The 22,261-nt window shown below is 43.0% G+C and overlaps 1 protein-coding gene and 1 pseudogene across 2 annotated transcripts in view; both read right to left on the reverse strand.

The window, feature by feature from the left end:
• The window catches only part of HMCN1 (hemicentin 1), a gene marked incomplete at its 3' end in the record, with an annotated part of 402,129 nt that overhangs the window by 347,409 nt on the left and 32,459 nt on the right, over window positions 1-22,261 (reverse strand). The gene's annotated exons all lie outside the window — the stretch shown is intronic.
• LOC308421493 (small ribosomal subunit protein bS21m-like) lies at window positions 21,770-22,027 on the reverse strand (annotated as a pseudogene). Its single transcript has one exon. The product of its transcript is annotated as a small ribosomal subunit protein bS21m-like (transcript).

Genomic DNA, 22,261 nt, shown 5'->3' on the forward strand with positions numbered 1-22,261 from the left:
TGCAATACCAAGGTTAGTAGAAAGAAAAGAATTAAAGAAAAAGCCCCACTAATTGAAAATTAACAATATAGGGAACATCAGAGAAGATGCTGCAGAAAGAATGTAATAGATGAAAGAAATAGTGAAGGGTTAAATGCCCCTTATATGTAATTAACATAGACTAACAAAAATAAAAGGCAAAAATGAGCAATAGACTAAAATAGGCATTTTCAAAAGAACACATATAAGTAGCAAAAGTATATTTTATTAATGTCTCAACAGCATTATGATTGAAAAATTCAACTCCAAGTCATGGTGAGATAAGCTGAGTCCATGAAGAACGGATCTTACCAACAGGCAAGGTAAGAGCTGGTGAAGAAGTGGAGGAAAGAAAGCCTGGAACACTACAGTGTAGGCACTACAGAAAACAATATTAGAAAAATATAGACTGTGGAGACTGTATTCTGGATAGAGAGCCAAAGAGAATGAATCTAATATATTGACAAGACTTCAGGACACCTGTGTTCTAGTCACAAGAGCCAAGAACTTGAATCAACTCAACTGATGGTCAAATAAAGAAAATGTGGTAGATGTAAACTATGGGGTGCCATTCAACCGTATGGAGTATGAAGTCCTGTCATTCAGAGCAACACATACAGAACTAGCAGTTGTTATAGTGGTGGGTGGACTGGACCAGGCGCAGGCAAACAAACACTGCACTACGCTACCTGGGAAGGTACTTGATACTTGACCCTGATATTCAGATCTTTGACTTTCAGAACAAACAGGTAATAAGCTAATGTTTTTAGACCACTAAATGTGGGGCAATTTGCTAATGCAATAATAAATGACCAGAATAAAGAAATCAGAGCTCTGTCAGAATTCTCAAAGAATATATCAGCTAGAAAGCAAACCATGTGGTGGCTTTCTGGTGACTTGTGGGTGGTCACACAGCACCCTCGTCATCGTATGAAGCATGAGGGTCAGCCACAGGATGATTGTAAATCATCAGTGAGCTAGACAGAAAATCCTGCCATCTTAGTTCATGAAACGGGGCTTCTTCAGGAAAAAGAGACCATGCCATGAGTGTATTCTTTAACGTACATGATGGATTTTTAAAGTTTGTTCCTTAAGGAAGATGTCCAAACAGGACTCTGAGGTTGGGTGGGTCAAGCTTATCTTTCAAAATGGTATCCTTTGGAGCTAAGACATGAACGTGGGATGTGTCATTTGGTCTAACAATCCTGCATATTCTACTCCAAAAAAATAATAATAAAGAACATTGAACTGCTGATGGATTGGTGGATCATTTGAACAGCTCTCCTGGACGTCCTAAGGATTCGCACTGTCCATTAAAATTCTACCTTCACATCCCACGCACACAGAGACACTGTTTATAGCTCTGGATGCATTGAGGGCTATGTACAAATAATTCCACTTATATGATCAGTGATGGCGCCTTCCAAAACGAACCATCCCTTCTTGTCCTCGGCCTGCACCCTCAGAGCTGCCCTTACCAAGACCTGAGCGACGTCTGAATGTTTAGTGGAGTTGATCATGTGACTACTTCCTCCTTCAGATGGCGTGTCTTGTGAGGACCAGTGCCCTTCAATCTCATCCTGCCTTGGACTGGAGGAAACTGTGTCATGCAGCCAAGGACCAGGGAATCACAATTTGCTGGGATTTATCATAGCTGGTAGAGTTGTCCCAAACCTTTAAGATGAGCGAAAACTTGCATCATTTAATTAGAACAGGTGTGTTGACTATAACCAACATCAACCTCTAAACATACCAGATTTTGTTTGGTTGGCTTTTTTATGTTTTCACATATATACAAAGACAGAAGTATGCTCTTAAGCAAATTAATAAACTTAATAAAATCCCCCCCCCAAAAAAAACATTAAGAGAAAAAAAATGATCTCTTCTGGTTTTAAGGCTTAGCTAAAAAAAAGAAAAGAAGAAAAAAGAACTATTTTTAAACAAAAGTCTATGCATAGAAAGTTATCGAAACTACACCAAAGTCAACGTCTTTGGTTCCTGTCGCTTCTCTGGTTCCTGACCCACTCAGGATCTTCAGTAGCATCAACAGAACAAAGCCTAGAACAGAAACGGTGCAGCGGCTCCTGAGAGCTGCCTGAGGGTCGGGGGTGAGGCTGTGGCCAGTGATAACTGCTGAATTAACATGGATAGACAGAGAAATGGATTGTGGCAGTGCAAGCCTGTCAGCCCAACACTTCAGGATGTGAGGCAGGAGAGTAATGTAAGCTTGAGGCTAGCCTGGTCTACATAGTTAGTTCCAGGCCAGCTAGGATTACATCCTGTGACCCTGAAAAGAAAACAACAAAGTTACAGGGTCTGTGGTATTTACCATTATAACTCCACCCTTGGGAGGCAGAGGAGACAAAGGCAGGAGGATTTCTATGAGTTTCAGGCTAGCCTAGTCTACAGAGTTAGTTCCAGACCAGCTGAGGATTTCTAGAGTTTCAGGCTAGACTAGTCTACAGAGTTAGTTCCAGACCAGCCGAGGATTTCTATGAGTTTTAGGCTAGCCTAGTCTACAGAGTTAGTTCCAGACCAGCCGAGGTTACATAGTGATATCCTGTCACAAAATAAAAAGGAAAGAAAGAGGGGAGAGACCAAGGGGAGATAAAGAAGGGGGAAGGGAGGGAAGGAAAGAAGGAAGAAAGGGAGGGAGAGAGGAAAGGAGGAAAACTTGAGAGTTGGAGCCATTCTCATAGAATGCTGAAAATACAGTAGAAAGAGCTCCTAAACTAAGAGTTGATTTGAAAGCATCTTCAGTGATAAAGCTGAGGTCCAGAGACAAGAAAAACTGACCTTCTCAACACCCATCAATTGTATTGGGATGTGACTTACTGCCTAGTCCTTAACTTTGCTCTTGTGAATTCAGCCCTGCTCCCTCCCCCAACCCGTCTCCTGAAATCATTCGGAATAATCACAATTCCTATGTTTCAATAGAACTTGGGTTTTTGGAAAAGAGAGATGTTAACGTGACTACAAAAATGTTGATTCCGAGCTCAGGTGATGCTGTGTGCTAACCGGGGAACTCGACGTCTTTGTCCGCCCCCCATCCTTGTCAGCACAAGAGAGCAAAGACCCTATACTGTACTCTATAGTTTTTTCGGCCAGCTCATACAGGATGTTTTTGCTTTTCCCCTACCTACATGTTTTTCACCTCGACAACAGCTTTCACCCTTTAAGTGACAGCAAAGATTTCTTGACCCTCTACTACACGCTACACTGTTGCTGGCGCCATCAAAGTGGTATCTGTTCTGACGTGTCCTGAATGAAGGGTGGGCATGAAACAATGCGTTGCAAGCTGATAAATGTGACTTGGGCATCTAGGAGCTCAGGAAATGGTGTGTACCTCTAAGCCCAGGAGCTCCGCTCTGAGCTGACTCTGAAGTATCAGAAGGAGCTCCTTTTAAGTATCAAAGTTTCATTTCAGTAAAGACAATAAAGCCCCGGGAGGAAGAGAAGCTGAAAACATTCGAACAGGATAGTGGGGGAGAGTTACACTTTGCAGTGGGTTAACATAAATAATACCAGGATGAATACATTGCATTGCTTCCCCCAGAATAATAAAAGTGATAAAGGGTAAGTGACTTCAGAGGAAAGGGATAAAACTGTAACCCCCAGTTACCTCTGACCACAGGACTATAGAGAATGTCTGAGAATGAAGGCCTGGGGCAGTCTGGGCCTGACACAAGGGAGGCTGTAAGGAGCCATGGTGCTTGAACGCCAGGCACCCTACAGTGCCTGTCCCACCCCTATGCTAACAAGGCCCCATTGAAAAGCACCGCTCTAGGCCATGTGGCATCAAACCCTTCCTTTTCTCCTCTTGGTGTCTCAGGAGCCAGAACTTCAGTGGGGCTGCAACTAGTTTCCCAACAACTAGTCTCACAACAAGCCGTGCTCCATCCTTTGAATCACTTTTTTTGTTGTTTTTTGTTGTCGTAGTATTGCTCAGTGGTGAAGGGGAAGTACACATAAGAGATAAGGATAATGGATAGTGTTTAGGGTACCAGTGTGAAAACCCAGGCACAGAGGACATGCTTCAGAAAGAACTCAGTGGCTACCAGCATCACAGGATGCAAAAGAGCAACATCGCACTGTACCGAATAAATCCCTGTACCTGGGCCTGCAGTGACTGCAGAAACCAGTAGCCCGATCACTAGGAATGCATGGGGGCTGCAGACCTCAAGTGAACGTAATACGTTCCTGCTGCAGCTCTGACGACAAATGGATGCTCATTGCTTTGACGGGCAGCTGGGTTATAACAGCACACACATGCCTGCTGCCACCTAGGACAAGGGATTGTCTGTAAGGAAGAGCAAGGGGGGGTGGAGTGAACCTGGGAAGGAAACCGAGTGGAGGGTGTGGCTTGCGGACCTTGTGACACAGTCCCTTTCCTCGGCTCTACACTAGAGCAGCGACCTCTGAGCGAGACCTCGAAGTGAGACTGCAGGGGCTGATAAGAAGTTAAGTAATCATATTAATATTATAAGATCAAAGGCATCACCAAGGAGCAGGGGCACCAAGAAGCCAGAAGCTGATAGTAAGACCTGGCGCTGACACAAAAGCTCTGCATCTCAGTCCACAGAGCAAAAAACGTGAGTCCAGTCACCTCTGACGGAGTCAGGACAGGAGCCATGAACACTAAACTGTCCAAGAACATTGCTGTCACAGACGCACGAAAGTGACTGTTGTCAACGTATACAACATGCTTCCTCCACTATTCCAGCAGAAGGAGGATATGGCCTTCCCAAATGTTTCGCTCTTCATACCAAGATGTCTGTGGCATGTCATGTTAACTCGTTGGACTGATGTAGCAATGTCTCAGTGACCCACGGAGCAGTCCCACAAGCCATCTGGTCATAGTGTGAGCCCAACATCGCCGTTTTCTCACGCCTACTCTCCTCCACCTTGTCGGTTCTCTGAACAGGAAACCGATTGCCCCAACTGTACAGGGAGGGACACTAAATGTCAAGTCACATTCAACAAAGCACTACTGTTGAAAATTGCTTCATAGATGGTGATGATGGTGAAGTTACTAAAAACACTGCACATGAATTTTAACTTTGTAAAAAGAACAAGTTTAAGTCTTTTTAATGCAAACATATGTTAACTCATGTTTTGGTATCCAACTGCAAAATGCTTATACCTTATTCTATATATCTCAGAAAATCTTCAGTTATAGGGTTTTTATAATCTGTTGCTTTGTTACATGGGTGTTAAAAGCCAAAAATAATTAAATCCCTATAATTTTTTTTTCAAAATAAACAGGAAACACATTTACCAAAAAATTAGTTGTACTGTTTTGTTTTGAATATTATAGTTTTGGAAAAGGTCACTGCAAAAACAAATGACATTCAGGGACAGTGTCATGTCATCATAAAAATGAAATAAAGGCCCTACTCTTCTATGGGAAGTCTCAAAAATACCAATGTACAATTCAACAGGCTCAGAAACCATTTCAGAGGGATTCTATTGTCCTCTGAGACAGTGAACTTCAGCTCGTAAAGACACTAATGTCTAAGAGCAGAAAGTTACAATGGCTTCCTGTTAAGAGTCTCCTCTCTGCTCTTGAGCTAATTTAAACAATATGGCAAAACTCCAACACAAACTCCAGCACAGGTTTAAAAGGCCTATTATTTAAGACTGATCTACACATTTGTCGTCAATAGGACCACTCATCTATTTCAGGTCACACAAGCTTTATTGCCCCACTTAAAAAGAAACTTTAATGTACTCTAAAGTAGAGCAATTCTCTCTCTCCCTCTCTCCCTCCTTCCCTCCCTCCCTCCATCCCCCCTTCTTTTCTCTCTAGATGCTTACAAAGGCTGTCTTGGAGAACATCAGGAGAGAATAAAGTACATCACCTTACAGATATATTGGGGGATTTGGGAAGCTAAATGTGTTGCAAAGGCATTTAATAAAGGTGTTGATGAAGCTACAGCCTCTTTGGGTTGTTTGGTTTGTTGTCTTGTTTTCTGTGTGCTGTGTTGGCATTACAGAAATGCCAGAGCATCACAATCATCCTGATGTCTTTTAAAAAAGTCAATTATATAACATTCCTCAAACATACCAAACTCTCATTCTGAAGTTACATTATTAATCAACAATTATGTACTACAGGAGGAAAAAAGCCAAATGGGCCATTTGGCACAAGCGGGCTACAATGATCAATACTATTGGAGCAGTGGGAAGGTGGGAGAGAAAATGTGGTACACACTAATTTAAGGGCACATCCTGAATTCTGACTGCCACGTATCTGCAGGTTGGTCATAAGTCACTTCATTTCTCTGACTTTGCTCTACTGTCTGCAATAGAATTAAGTAAGTAAATAAGATATGACAGTAAGTATAAATGTAAAATAAATAGTGTGTGCGCATAGATAGACGCATGCACACACACACAATATATATATATATATATATATATATATATATATATATATATATATATATATATATATATATAAACAGAGCTAAAAATTAGTCACTAAAACTCCTTAAAAGATTGAACGAGAAAAGGCTTTGAGAGGTGTGCTGTGTGTTAGTTCTTGCCCATGTCTCTTCTCCAGCATCGGTTCCTTCTACTTTAAGAGGCAAAAGCCTTTTCCAGCACTCTAACTGGGGATTGCAGTAAGAGCAGCTTTGGCAAGAAGACCTGGGAAATGATGTTGGAAGTACTCTGAGTTTTATGGGCTTGGGTCCTCCTCATTCTCACAGAGACTCCCTTCCGAACATTGCCGTGAGCTCTCAGGCGGCACAGCAGTGGATTTTGCAATCTTACCATTCCTTGTGCTTCGTCAACTGGCATCCTGAGCGCTGGCTGTGTCCCTGCCGACCCTTCCAGATTCTAATTCATGCGGCTGCATTTCTGGTTCTCATTCTCCCAACCCCGGCTGGCATTTAAGACACTTTACCAAGTGCAGCATCTACCTGTCAGGCCCAACCTCATCCTGACCCCATCTATCACTGGTGGAGAGGATACTCCAAAAGGGACATATTTCCTATCTCTCTTGTCGAACAATTCTGATGAAGAAACCTCATTTGGCCAGACACAGTGAACATACACTCCCACAGGAAGACACTCATGGTTTCAAGTTTTAAGTCACATAGTTTAATTTGTTAAATTACATTAAGATGAAGGGGGATAATGGAGTACTGAAAGTTACTTCACACAACTGAAAGCAAATATAACAAGTGTGTCTCTTTCTTACATATTTGGTTTATGGAAAGCCTGGGGGAAAATGGCTCCCTGTGCAATACTGGCAAAGGCAGAATTGAGGTGAGGTGTGTCACAGGACACAAGTATTATAGCCACAAACAGGAAAGTGGGCAACTGCTAGAGCGAAATCTAGAGACAGGGAAAATGCTCCAGTTTTCATTTGGTTCTGCCATATTTATTTGTGTAAGAGTTCCATGTTGGCATTGCGCCTGGAAATGTATTTACCTTCAAGAAGTTTTAACATGAATACAGCAGATTGCAAGACGTGATGAAATACCTTTTAAAGAGTATTTGCAGCTAGCGGAGGTCTGTGCAGTGATACATTACACCTGCAGGAACCTGGCTAAGCCACAGAGCAGATTCTCAGGGAAGTCAGAGAACATCAAGACACAAGGGGACCCAGAAAACAAAGAGAGCCAAGATAGAGCATTCACTACAAAGTCCAGCCTCTCTTTGCCTATATGTATTTTCATCCTCAAAAGAAATTAGTATTGTTTCTAAACTCCCAACTAACGAAAGCCCTCCAAACAGGAAAAAAAGTCAGTAGAAGCAGATAATCAACATAGTTTGGAAGGTGAGGGGGAAATCAGGCTCAACACAAAGTAATGGGCTCAGAAAGAGAACCCGGAAGAATGTGTATTATGCAAATGTTATGTTCCAAAGACTGTTTCTGCATTTCCATGGAAAACCTCATGTTAGGGAAAATTATTTCTGGGCCTTCAAATAGGAAACTAAAAGAGGCCTCTTTGGAGCCTGATAAATAACAACATCAACATGATGTTATAAAAGTCAAACTGCATTCCTCTGCAGTATCTCAGAATCTCTTAAAGACATCATCTCATCATCTACGGAGGATCTCCAAGATGCATGTGCACACTTCATTGGCTGTAGACTTTATTTTAAAATAGCGATGACTTCCTAACTAGTGGTGAGGAGACAGGACTACATACTGTAGTTTTATGTTAAGGTGACACATGATTGGACACGAGAAAGTTAGGCGGAGAAAGATCGAGGAGTGGGGCAGAGAGAGAAAGGAAGAAATCAAGATGAAGCTTGAGAAGGGTGATCTGGATCAAAGTAGACTTAATTGGCACTAAGTAGATATGAATATTTTAAGGGATTCTATATGTCTTTATATCATATAGAAGTGCAGTTTGTAGTGTGTAGAGGGTTTGTGGATTAAGAATTTAATATATAAACCTACATGAAAAGCTTTCGGGCTTTGGAGTCATATTTGTGCCAGGCGGTGGAGGAAAAGAACACACCAGGGCGGTTGTATCCACCCCGGGACAGAAACAACAGGTCGGGTGGAGTGAACCCACCTGGGAAGGAAATCTCATGCAGAGTGTAGCTTTCAGACCAAGTAACAGAGTCCGTGTGCTCGGCTCCACACTAGAGCAGCTTCCATGGAGTGAGGCCATGGGGCGATAAAGGGATAAGCCACCCATTTATTATTTACAGCAACAAAATGCTGGGTCACCAACTTTATGTGACACATCTCTATCCCATGTTATCCACAAGCAGATAAGTTCACAATAGAATCAATCAAAAATTTTTTTAGCAGGAATGGCCTTGTGTTAACTACACGCCACTAGTGAAGATTTCTCAACACTGATCCAAGATTTGTTTATGCTAACAATAAGCTCAAAGATAGTTTCCTATAAACTATGAACAGGATCACACCACAGTTGCCATATTGGCTTCCAAAACAGACATCTGAGGCAAAATTATATTGAGATACATTTGGTTTTAAAGCACCTGTTTGCCTTGAAATATACATATTAAATATTTGAGGTGGGAAAGACCTTAAATTAGAGAAGCAAATTTTTATATGGGTTTTTTTTTTTTTTTTTTTTTGGCTATTGGATGCACAACAAATTATATTATTTTCCTTCCCGCATATATAATAAATGAACAAAAAAATTAAAAGTAACCTAATGTATATCAGAATCGTAAGGAAGAGAAGTGAATACAATTAGCACACTTTATATCAATATGCCCAATTATGGTTTTCTGAATCGGGTTAAACTACACATCTGATAATACCCAAACAATTGTGTTCCCAGAGGTTATCCAAGAGAAATAAAAATGTATGTCCAAAATAGATGTTATATGAAAAATGTTCACAATAGTTAAAACCAAGAAGCAATGCAAATATCTCTCACTGGGACAATAAACAAATGTAACATGCTGATAAAATCGATATTAGTAACCCAAAAGAGTTGATCTAGACAAAACACTGAACTGTTTGAAAGAAGTCAGAGTCAAAGAAGTATTTAGATCATGGCCCTAGTTCAACGCAGACCAAATCCTTGCTAATAGATACCAAGCAATGGGTGATTGACGGGCTCAAAGAAAGCATGTCAGAGAGCATGCAAAGGAAACAGAAATATTCTCCACCTCTAGCCTGGGCTCCCTGAGGACACACATGGGTCAAATGAATCAGATGTTAAGATGTGCACACTTCACTACACAAACAAGCATGTGGCAGGCTCAAAGGGTAGGTAGACAGCTCAGGCTAAGACGTGCAAACTCTTACCTTCCATGACAACATGGCATGGGTTTAGACATGTCCACTGTTTATCCGACTCATCTAACAAGAAAGAAAGCCAAGACAAAAAGGCAGAAATCCACCCACTGCACCTCCAGATAAAGAGCAGTGATCTGAGGGTTGGAAAGGGAAGGCACAAACCAGACAGGGTTACTGGAAAGAACAGCAGTCTTCGGTGAGAAACACACCACCCCATGTCCACACCTCTGGCTTTCCCCTCAGGGACTAACGCAAAGAGCTGCTGGATAAATCAGAACACATAAACGCCTGGGGACCACAGGCTTTGAAAGCAGTAAAAGGTCTAGAGTGTCACCTTGATTCCTAAAGAACATCTTGAACTCACAGGAATGAGAAAGCCCCTATGTAAGTGAAGTAATAACCCTAGTTTGTGTGCTATGAATGGCTTCTGACCAACTTCCATAACCTCTTTGACCTTCTGTTCTCCCTCATCCACATGACGTCATCACAGACTAAAGCATCTAGTCCTTCATGTGATGTGAAGGGCATGACAGACCGCAAAGCAGCCTGAGGAAAGAATGCACCAATAGCACCTTGGTGGGCAACAGAACTGTGTATATGTAACATAAACGATACACAGAAAAACAACATCATACGGCAGGATTTTTGTTAGTATGTGTCATACTGAGGGTTTCTATTCCTGCGCACATCATCATGACCACGAAGCAAGTTGGGGAGGAAAGGGTTTATTCAGCTCATACTTCCACACAGCACAGTGACTAAATTTTCCCAAGTGGGTCCATTGGTTTTGCTTTTACAGTTAAAACAGTAAGTTCAAAGAGTAGGGCACACTGCGTGGCGGCTTTCTTTTGTTCTGCTTGCTAAACTGAGTTAATTCCAAAGGCAGTGGGAATCTCAGTCTTAACGGGTAACTAGATAGGGCTCACCAAGAGAAACTGGCGGTTACCAAAAGAAAACCTGTAAAGTCATCACAGTGGAAATTCTACCTGAACAGACATTAAAAATGACTATCCTAACAATCACTCTGATGACCTTCTTAATATGCACGTCAATTAATGCTTCCTGTTACCATAACTGAGTGAAACATCTGCGGATGCTAAAAGCTCATATCTCTCCCTCTCTCACAGTGGCCCTATTTATTTAATCAACCTTCTAAAAAACAATTTATCACAGTCAGACCCAGTGAAAAGACAGTAATGGTAGCAGAGAAAAGGAAATCGCGATTTGTAGTTACTTGAACTTAAGCCACATTGGGGTGTGGTTATTTTCATTAAGACTTCACCCAGAGCAGGGGGGGAATCCAATATTAATCACCACCTAAATTGTGTGAGAAAGGTCAACTACAGATGACATTCTTCCAAGAATTAAAGGCACCCATCAAGCCTGAAAACGAAGTAAAACATGGAGAGACATCTACTGTGCCAGTTCTACTGTAATTGAGCAGGACAGAGAACTTGAATTTTTAAAGAAATCTCAAAAAAAAAAACAAATAAGGATGAGCTGATAGTGCGTTTAAATAAGAAAACAGTAAACTAGGATATATCATCAATTATAATAAAATGATAAAAATGAACGCCAATGGCTCATCACCCAGAAAATGGTATACTCTGAACTCTGGCTGTATAGTCTCAAATGAAAACAAACTCAAGACTCCACAACTGTCAATCAAACCTCAATGACAAACCACAGCTTCTCTGTCTCTTGCTTCCTATCACAGACGGTGTCAGCTACCCCAGAGTACAGCGGAGGTTGAGAAACACGGCTGACCTCTTTCAACAATGTTAGAGCTCTCTCCATCCCAGCCTAATGAACACATGTTCCCAGGATCTCCCCCAATGAATGAGCCCCTTTGAGAAGAGAGAAGCGGGACTCCCATGAACACTGCCCTCTTGATTAAAATGTCCACTGAGCCGGTGGACTGTGAAGGTCCCCACTCAAGTCGCATGCTCCAGGCTGCATTCACAATCAATTAGTTACATCAAGCCCTCTTTTGTTTCCCTCCAGTGACTTTCTGTCACCCTGTTACTCTACTCCTAAACAACAGCCTCACCTGGCTTTCAGCCAGATTCACCACAAACACAGCCCTCCCAGGAGACAACAGCCAGCCACAGAGATTCTCAGTAATTTCGGTGACTAGAGAAATGTCTTCAAACTACTTCCCCAGACCAGTAAAGGCATTTATAAAATATTTGTTTAATTGAGAAGGTTTCTTTTCTTGCTCATTGCCTAGAGTTTTTTTTACAAAGCAGCTTTTCTTTTTCTTTTTTCCACACGTTTTTGAACTGCATAATCAGCCCAGAACCAAACCATCCTGGTTCTGATCTCTTTAGTGCTAAGTGACCACCTGCCCTTACCACCTCTGATGTACACATTCTGTCTCTACAGTGCCAGTTGCTAGCCCTCCATCACTGTGACAAATACTCTAGATAAACAAAGTTTATCAAACATGGATGGTAAGTTTAACTCAACTCACAGACCCAGAGCATTCAGTTCACAGTGTCTTGGTCCTATTGCTCTGAGGCCGTGGTGATATTGGATATCATGGTAGAGTTGGGTCATCTGTCTATGGATACCAGAAAGTTGGGAAGTGCTGGGGTTCCTTCTAAGGACATATACCCAGTGACCTGGCATCCTTCCACTGGGCTCTACCTGAAAGGTGCCACCATGTTCTAACAGTGTAACAGGCAACTAATGTACAAAGGCCTTTAGAGGTCATTTAGTATCCAAACCATAACAGTGAGTGACTTAAGTAATTCTGTCAACCTTAAATGGAACATATATTTCACTGACTCCCCAGAAATGGCGTCGGGCAAGAAAGGGCTGAAACGGTGTCAGAGCCAATAGTGAAGAAGGACTGTAACAAAGTGGTCAACATTTAGCATGGAGGTGGACGGGAGAACTCACCAGACCCCACCTCTAGCTGAGGATAATTGGAGGCCGATGGCTACAGGGGAGAGAAGTGAGAGAAAAAGTCAGTTCTCTTCAAGGATGAGGCTTCAGCCAGGTTACCCATAATCCTCTGGTGCATCTTACACACCTGTGTATAAACAGGCAGCAATGGCTGAACTCCGCAGATTATTAAAAAAACAAAAACAAAAAAACAAGATACTAAGTTGAGGAAGGAGTGTATTGGGTTTAGAAAGAAGTCAGAGCGTGGGAGGTGGTAAATATGATCAAAATATACCGTTATGAATGTCTCAAGGAATAGATAAGTAATATTTAGATATGAAGAATGAAAAATTCGTGGGAGAACTGATTTCTTTATTCTATGCTACCCACACTTAGCTTCATTCCCCAAACAAGATTAAATGACAGCTAATAATCCACTCTAACTACCCATGGTGTTTTCTTCAGTCTCCTGTTCCCAGGTTATCTGAATGTGTTCCTTCTGCCCATGAGTGACCACTCCAGGATTCTGACCAGTGCTCTCTGTAATTACCTTGTGAATTCACCTTCTGCTCCATGACTTCTCCCAAACCACAGCTAGGCTTAGCAAAACTGCCTATTTCCTTTCAGGGGTCTCTGAGCTTTGCCAGGGCAACAGTCACATAAATTGCTGATTGGTTCCATCAGGGGTTTATGAGATTCACCTCCAGCTGCTCAGCCATTCATCCCTCCCCTGCTCCTCTTCCACTGCATAAACGGAATTATTCAAACTTTGATCACTCACCCCAAGCACCAGACTCCCTACTTTGGCATGCCTAATGTCTCGCAGTTAACTCTCAGAAAAGAAAAACTTACACTGTGCCCCCCTCAGCTCCTCCCTTCTTTAAAACCCTATACATTCTTCCTGCTTGATGTCTACACTGGACTGGACAAAATGGCGTCAGCATTGCTACATCCAAAACCTGCATCCCCTCAGTGAACCTTTCATGTCCTTCCAAAGAGCCATCCTTTTCATTGTCTGATCAATGTTTTTCTTCTACTACACTGATTTGCTTGCCCGTCGTGCGAAGGATAACTGCTCAAACTTCCCAAGTTTTCAAATCGCGGAGCAAACCTTTCCTCGCGACTGGCTTTCTCGAAGTTAGGGATCGCCACAAAAGGGAGACAGGCAACTTTGTCTCGGTGATTATTCTAGAGTGAACAATCAAATACGTGGTTTAAATAAACAAACAAATAAAAATAAAGGAAACGAAAAGGCACTTTCCCACACTGGGATTCCCTACACTTTGAACCACTGCCACGTAGGAGCAGGTACCTGTGTTGTAGAGGGCTGCATCGTGCACCATAGATGCCCAGAGGCATCCCTGACCTCTTTAAACGACCTCTCAGTAGCATTCTCCACTCGTATGAATGAGAGCTCGCCACATTGCTCACCAGATTCCACGCAAAGGTTGTATATCTCCTTTGAGAATTATCTTTGACTCTTTTTCAGTATGTTATCCTCTCAGCCTCACAATGTAAGAACTGTACTCAGATGTTTTCTTCTTTAGCCCTAAGCTCTATTTGAGTAGCAGTATCAGGGGGGCCAGGACTACACACTGTAGGGGAAAGTGCTGATTCCCTAATTGGTTCTTGATGATGTCAATAAAGAAGGCGAGAGCCAATTGCTGAGTGAAGGGTAAAGGTCCCAAGAGGAAGGGAGGAGAGGTTGCCCGCCATGCTGTGGATGGAGAAGAAAGCAGCAGTCACTAAAGTACCTGGGGCCTTCAGCTTCCACTGTGGGCGGGGACCGAGGAGGTCGGCACGAGCTGGCTGTTGGCTGATAAGATTGGGGCTGCAGATTCTTACCCAGCAATTGTGATAACTGAGTGTGTGGTTTTATCCGCGCATTCAAGGATCACGGTGGAGCTGGTAGCACAGGAATGGACAAGGAGAGAGTGGGGCCAGAGCTGATCTCAGCGCTAAAGCTGGGAGCGAGGGCCTCAGGCCCTGGCAAAGAAGGAAGCATGTTTTTAAAATTACACGCTACAACCCACCTATGATCTCTGAATGAAAATCTTTCCTAACTCAATCTCAGTTGACTATTTTACTATCCATACTATATTTTCTATACAGTAGTCTAAACACTTTATTTAGTGCCACCGTTTGGAATCACCCACAGGAATTCAGAATGGCCTGATCAGTTAGAATGCCTTAGGGTTCAACTAATAGGAAAACACTCTGAGTTATGCCTCAGAACATGTATGAAGGTGTCACCCCATATAAAAAGAGGTAAAGGCCATAACATAAATTGTTCAGATGAACATCGGAGTTCTTGGTCTTTTTTCTCTTCATTTCTCTTAGTTCTTTATTCTATATGCTGCTGGCCAGGTGGGCACAATGGTTCCTTAGGTCATGCTCAGAGATGACGTCAACTATAAAAGATGTGCCACTTCCTGCAAGAGAAATGCTTTACAAAAGCCCCACTGACTTAGATCGGTGCCTATCCCTAAAGCACGTGTTAATAAAGAAAATGTAGCTTCTCTGGTTATTGTACAGGAGGGTGTGTACCCTTGGAACCACTGACACTGAGGAGTAGATGAGTGTGTTTGGAGAGCTATGCCATGTACCACAGACTTCTATAGGTTTCTCTGACCTTGTATTACCTGTTATTAACATTCCCAGTTACACAAATGAGAGTCGTCCCTATGGACTTGGATAAAATGTCTGTGATTATGAAACACTCTTTCTGTGGCATTCTATTACAACAACACAAATGGACTTCCCTCGGGATCAGAAGTAATTAATGCTACCACACTGTCAAAACCAATATTAGTGAACCCTGATCGCTACAGTCACCCTGATACCACACTGTCAAAACCAATCTTAGTGAACCCTGATCGCTACAGTCACCCTGATGCCACACTGTCAAAACCAATATTAGTGAACCCTGATCGCTACAGTCACCCTGATGCCACACTGTCAAAACCAATATTAGTGAACCCTGATCGCTACAGTCACCCTGATGCCACACTGTCAAAACCAATATTAGTGAACCCTGATCGCTACAGTCACCCTGATGCCACACTGTCAAAACCAATATTAGTGAACCCTGATCGCTACAGTCACCCTGATGCTCTCTGCACTGCCTGTGGCCGAGCATCAACTGCCCTTGCCAGTGTGGTCTATAAAACACCCAGGGAATCCCATCTGTCCATCACCTCTGAACCCCAAGTTTCTGCAGCTCCGGGTGATTCAGGGCCACTACACGCGTGCACTTCCAGACACTATGTAGGGCTTAGAAGTGTCTTGAGAGTACTGTAGGGTTAGCTCCAGACCGGAAAGATACAAACAAGCCCTGAAAAACTAGGCCAAGGCAATGTGTCCAGAGGTCAAGTGGGGAATTTACACACACTCACGGTGTGTGCAGGCACATGCACACATTGACAGACCAGAGGGAAGGCTGAGTGGAAAATAAAAGGGCCAAGGTACATAGAGTATGTGGGGAGGGCCACCAGCAGAGGCATAACTGCTCTAATCTGTTTCCGTATTTCCATATCCTTAATGCACAGGTGATCTACACACAAAAAGCCGTGTGATTAGCTAATGTGCTACTTCATAAAGATGTGTGTTCTCTTTGTCTCGGAGACTCCGTTTGAAAATCTTTGCTAGGCAAATGATCAAAAGCCCAGAAAGAAGTCTGCGAGATGTTCCTACGCAACTGGCGGTCCAGCCTAAGAGAAAAGTCACAGCTTTTCCCCCACTTACTCAACAGGATAATTTCTGAAAACTACCTAGCAACTCTGTGAAAGCATTAAGATACACTTACACTTAAAATCGTATTATAATTGTACAAGTTAAAAAGTTACTTGGGAGGCTTTGCTTCAATATACCAAAAGATAATCATGGTGAGATTTGTGCGGAAGAATTAGAAATCTCCAAACTTTGTATCTTAACTATTTTTCCAGGGTTCCTGCTATGGTTAGCTGCTTGAAGTTTTATTTTAGGTCACCACTGATGATGCAAAAGGGATGATTTTCAAGTGACTGTCATTTACTCATGCATTCAGTACAAGCAACCACTGGGCAGAAAAGGCCCAGGCCTGAAGACACTGCCTCCAAGGCAGAGCCAACACCGGATGCCAGAGGCACCGGCTCAGCATCATTCCCCGTCTTGTGAAGTCCCACAAGCTCAAAATTCAACTCAAAAATTTGCAGTCGTAAGCCTCATCCGGATTGTCTTGAAGAAAGGGGATAATCTTACAGCAGTTTCTGAGGCTTGACTTCTAAATATCTAAGATTAGCTGTTCCTCACAACATGAAGGAAGGCTGAGGATTTAGCCATTTGCCTTGTCTGAACAGGGTAAAAAGGAACTGGTGCCACCCACCAAAGCCTACATACCTTCCAGTCTACCACAGGGAACCTCAACCACAATGGCTTGTTGGTCATGGTGCACCGGAGTGAGTATTCTAGAATGTTCTAGTTCCGGGGGCTTTGGATTTTGAGTAGACATAAATCAGTATTTTAAAGACTACAGACATAGTTGGTGCCTCTACCCCATTACTATCCACCATGAGATTTGTACACCGCATCACTGTAATGTCCTGTGCTCTCTCCCCTCTGGGTTTCTATTTAGTCTCGTTCGCTGTGATGAAGAAACCTGCTCCAAGCCGTAAGAAAGAGGAAACAGGAAGTTAGAGGGCCTGACCCAAGTGTGGCGCGCTGACCAACACGCTGCTGAGCAAAACCGTCACCATTACAAGGTGCTGTACTTAACTTTGCATTTTACTTGTTTCCTGCCAGTCAACTGGAGTAGAAAAATTTGTTCCCAGTAAATGATATGTCCACAATGAAGGTAAATGATCTCTGGTGAGAAAACAGGTAATTCTGAGGCCAGATAAGGCATGTCTCCACAGTGTCATCACACACAAAACAGGCTCTCCCTCCCTCCCTCCATCTCTCCCTCTCCCTCTGTAAATAAAATTAAAAAATATTTTTAAAAAACATCCCTATAGTCCACTGAGTTTTCTCTATACCGTTAGCTGTTTTCTGCACTATTTCTCCAAATTTAAAACTTGAAACTAAACAGGTTCATTTAGTTGGAAGCAACGCTAGCTCCCTGTTATCACGTCCCCAGAGCCACGCCCAGGTCCAGCCTTCCGGGTCCTTCTCCCGGGGCTCTAAGACAATGACTCCCCTTTAGATGCCTAACAGAAACAAACTTGGAGGTTTTTTTTTTTTTTCCTCAAATTACCTGTGTTATAAAATCTGCTAAAAACTCACTTCTCTGCTGTAGAACACTACAAAAGAACGAAAGAGGAAACGGAACGTAAGAAGGAAAGGGCCGCGGCTGTAGCGCATGCTCTCTGGAAGGTGGAGGCTTCTCAGCAAATGACTGGCGAGTAGGATCAACAGAGAAAACCAGTCAGTTTTGGTTGTTGATACACAATAGGCCAGAGTCGCAGGCAGAACAACACAAGCCAAGCAGAGGGACCCACAAGTCCACACACTACCTTTTCCTTCCTGATCCTGTAGTCAACAGATATCAGACGCCAGAGTCTTAAGTCCCTAAAACAGATCTGTACCAAAAACTGGCCCTGGGCTTGCATCACTGAGGCTACCTCACTGGTTCCGCTCGCGCTGTGGCTCCAGACTCTTTAACTGCTGGTTTCCCGAGCTCTCCACATCAAGTTGGCTCTCTCTGAGAAACTGATAAAATATCAAGAGTGCAAACTCCCCAATAATCAGTTATTTTAAAAACATCAATACACTCTTCATATAGAAATGAACCTTCAGTCTCACTATCTAATTACTATTTATGACCGCGTTGCTATCGCTACCATAATGTACTCTGTCAAACACTTTGCAATTATCTCTCTTTTCACTTTCCGAGGGTGCATGTGCTGTGTGTGGTGTATACCGGTGTGTGTTGGGGAAGGGGTGCTCGCCCATTGCTGCACATGTAGAAGACATGGGTCAGTATTGGGACAGCTTCTTCAACCACGTCTCGTCTCGTCTGTGTTTCTCTCAGACAGGGTCTTTCACGGGATTCGGATCTTTCCCATTCCGTGGTTCTGATTGGCAGCGAGCCCTCACGATCCACCGTAGTTCACTCCAATGCCACATTGAGCTCTTAGGCGGTTCCTGGGGATCAGAACTGGGGTTCTCATGCGTGTCCAGTAATCCCGTGAGCCCCTGAGCCCCACAGCCCATCTCATTGTTTTCTATGTGGGCATTTACCACGTGTCACAAGAGGGTGGCAGAGGTAACACTGAAGTTCTTTTTTTCTTTTTTTTCTGATGATAAAACCTGTGAAGGTTTTTGTTTTCTTTCATTAAAACCTGTAAGCTAGTGTCGCCGTCAAAGGGGCCCATGTGACTGACTTCCCTTTGTTTCCTAACACCTTCAATTCACTGTTCGGCAGTGACTTACAGAGCAAATGTCCCCATGTTTCCTGATTCTGTCCACTCATCCAACTGGCAGATGTGGCCTAAGAACGCAGCGCTGAACCCACCGCTTTCTCACGTGAGGAGTCTAGATCTGAGATTACCACGGTTTAAGGCCCGGCCCACCTTCTAGCTTCTTCCCCATCTCAGAAGTCACACCATTGGGCCAAAGCACTTTCTCACACTTCTCGACATACATATATTCCCATACAAAGAGCATGGGAATCCAGCGTTGAAAACGTTAATTAGGTCTAGGAGGCCAGCTTCTGCCTGTGACATTCCCCCTGGAGTGAGTGTATGTTTTCAGAACAAACCCTGTTCCCCTGTCTCCTTTGACATGGCGGGGTGTGGGGGTGAATGAGCATTGAGGAACAATGATGCCCCAGTGGAGAACGACTGTAACCCCTCCCTCCAGTTTAATGTTGCATTCAAAGGAATTATCTTTTATGGCATTGGACTTGAACTGTATGTTTTTTCCTTGCTACAGGCTATTAACATGAACATAGCACCGTCGAGGGGGTTTTTGTTTTCCTCTGATAGCCATCTCTCGGCAAGTCTGGCTACAAGTTAATGAGATCAGCATTTCAAGAGCCAACTATTGTGTGGCTTGCTGCCTGTACTGGCTAGACTCTACTTTCCCCGTGGTCTTGCCTCTGCTTCTACCATGGCTTTATCTTGTAATGAGAATTAATGTGCGGATTTAAATGAGTGATAGGAAATATGATCTATTATGCCTGCTGGCGGATAGTGTATTTCACCTCATTACCACATTCTTACAGGGTAATTAGCATCTCTGGGGATGGATCGAGTATGACACAGCCAACATCTGCAGATACCTCTGCTCACAGTCAGAACACAATGGCTCGATCCTTTGCACATAGTCAGCCCCAGCCGAAAACTTAGCAGTTCAGAAAACTGAGGTGATGCTCTGAGGGACACAGACTGCGCGACTGTCGCATCCCATGCATAATTCCAAAATTGTTTCTACTGTCTTATCTTTGTATTTTTCCCCAAAATTATGTATACCCTCCAAACACTTAAAGTTCATAAGTAAGATGGAAAACTGATGGCACTTAACCGAAATATTCACCTTCATGAGGTGGGAAGAGCAGGTCCAAGGTCTTTGTTCAGCTCATTTATCTGCATTTCGATAGATACAGAAACTGAAAGGCAAATTTAAAGTGTGTCTAATGCACTTGAAGTTATCTTTATATATTGGCAATTTAGAATGTATAGTTAATTAATTCTAATCCAGACTGATGCTGTTAATATTGACACAGGATCTGTCCATAGCCCAGGCCTTCTTGACACTGTAATCTCCAGCTCATATCCCCTGTTTCCCGAGTAGCTAGAATGGCAGGTAGATGCCATTACCTCAAAGAAAGTTAAATCTGAAGTTAACTGCATACAGCATACCTCATGAAACCTTACCCAAGAAGTTGATGGTTGAACATTATAACCTTCATGGGTTAATAATACTGCTCCCAGAAGTCACAAGTTTTTAAGGAAAAATTCTAGAACCAGGTGTGGTATCTTTTTCCCGTGAGTTGTTGGCCAGAAAACCTCCAGAGGCTTCCAAAACAGTAAATGCCATTGCCTCTGCTCTGTCAAAACTGTAGAGTAAGATCTTATCACTGAAACACTGAGAAGTTTGGATACAGGATACAGAAAAATGGCACTGGCTAGAAGCTTCCTCCCTACTGGCTAGTATTCGTAGTACCAAAAGGTGCTTTGTAGGTTGCTGAGGAAGACATTACAGGTCTCTGTGAGTATGGACACCCTCTGATGCTACCATATCAACTGGACAGGCAAGGTACGCTCACTGACGCCATAATGTCTGTGTTTAGGGGGTCACCGCGCTCACTTTCAGCTTAGGTTAAAGGACAGAGTACATACTGGTACTCCGTTGCTGAGAGGGTCACATGCCTGAGATCACAATATATATGTCCGTGAAACTGTCCAAAATATTTAAATGTTAACAAAACAAACCCTGCAGCACATGCTTATGATCCCAATGTTGAGGAGGCTAAGGGGGGACAACGGTACCCTGCTAGGAAGTAACGGAAAAAGAAGGGGAAACCTAACCAAACTTGTTCTCCGAGGAAATACTTTTATCTCTGACATGATTATTTTCATCATTGTTTTCTGAGCTGAACTTGTGTGGTGTATCGCTTCTCTAGGTTCTATTTAACCTCCGATCTGCTAGAATTTTGATTTTTTTTCCTGTTCCTAAAATATATTTGGATTGTCTTATTTCTCTAAAGAGAAGGTTGTGTTTTACAATCAGTCCTTTGAACCACTTTTGGGGATGAAGAATTCCTTGGGTGCCCAATTAAATTAGTGTGTGAATATCCCATTTTATGCACAGAATGATCTGTGTATGTTACTACACGTCTGGGATTAGCATTTGCTTCTGTCAAACACACATGGGGACCAAGGTTTGTCTAAAAATTCCCAATGATTTTGCATTTAGTATGATTTTTTGAGGTTTTTTTGTTTGTTTGTTTTTTATTTTCTCATTTTTTTCCCCTTTTAATCAAAGAAAGAGTCCACTGTGGACCAATAAAATAGCTTCTGTATGTCCAAGCCTTCTTGTTCACCTGTGATTGAGTTTATTGTAGAGACAAAAACAGAAGTTAGTTGGGTAAAGAAAGGAGGCGAACATAGAAATAATGTGGGCTTCTATCCCCAAGCCTTAGCAGCCCAGCCATGGGTCGGCACGGTTCTTTCGCATCTGGAGTTAACCTTTCCAGCCATTTCCAGGCTGTAGATCCTCCGGCATGTTTCGTGGCTCTCCCTCTGGCGGCGGTGGCTTCTCACAGTAGCATCGTCGCTTTATGACGTCAGTAAGCCCGTCGGTGGTGAGGATTCTGTTCAGGGTCCCGTAGGCACCTTCCACGTTCCCCTCCTGACCCATCACAGTCCCGGCAATGAACTTCAGGTGTTTAGCCATTGCTTCGTATTTAAATCTTTATTCTTCAGAACCTATAGACTCAAGCCTCCGAATTCAGTCCGCGATCCCCCGGACCCGCATTTAGTATGATTTTTGTGCCATCTTCCATTCATCACTAGAATAATTTTTAGTCTTAAGACAGACCCTCGTGTAGCTCAGGCTGACCTTGAACAAACTGTACAGCTAAAGTTAGTCTTGATGCGCCTACCTCTGCCTCCTGAGAGCTGGGATGCA

Source organism: Micromys minutus, assembly GCF_963924665.1.
Source record: "Micromys minutus genome assembly, chromosome: 6".
Lineage (NCBI taxonomy): Eukaryota > Metazoa > Chordata > Mammalia > Rodentia > Muridae > Micromys > Micromys minutus.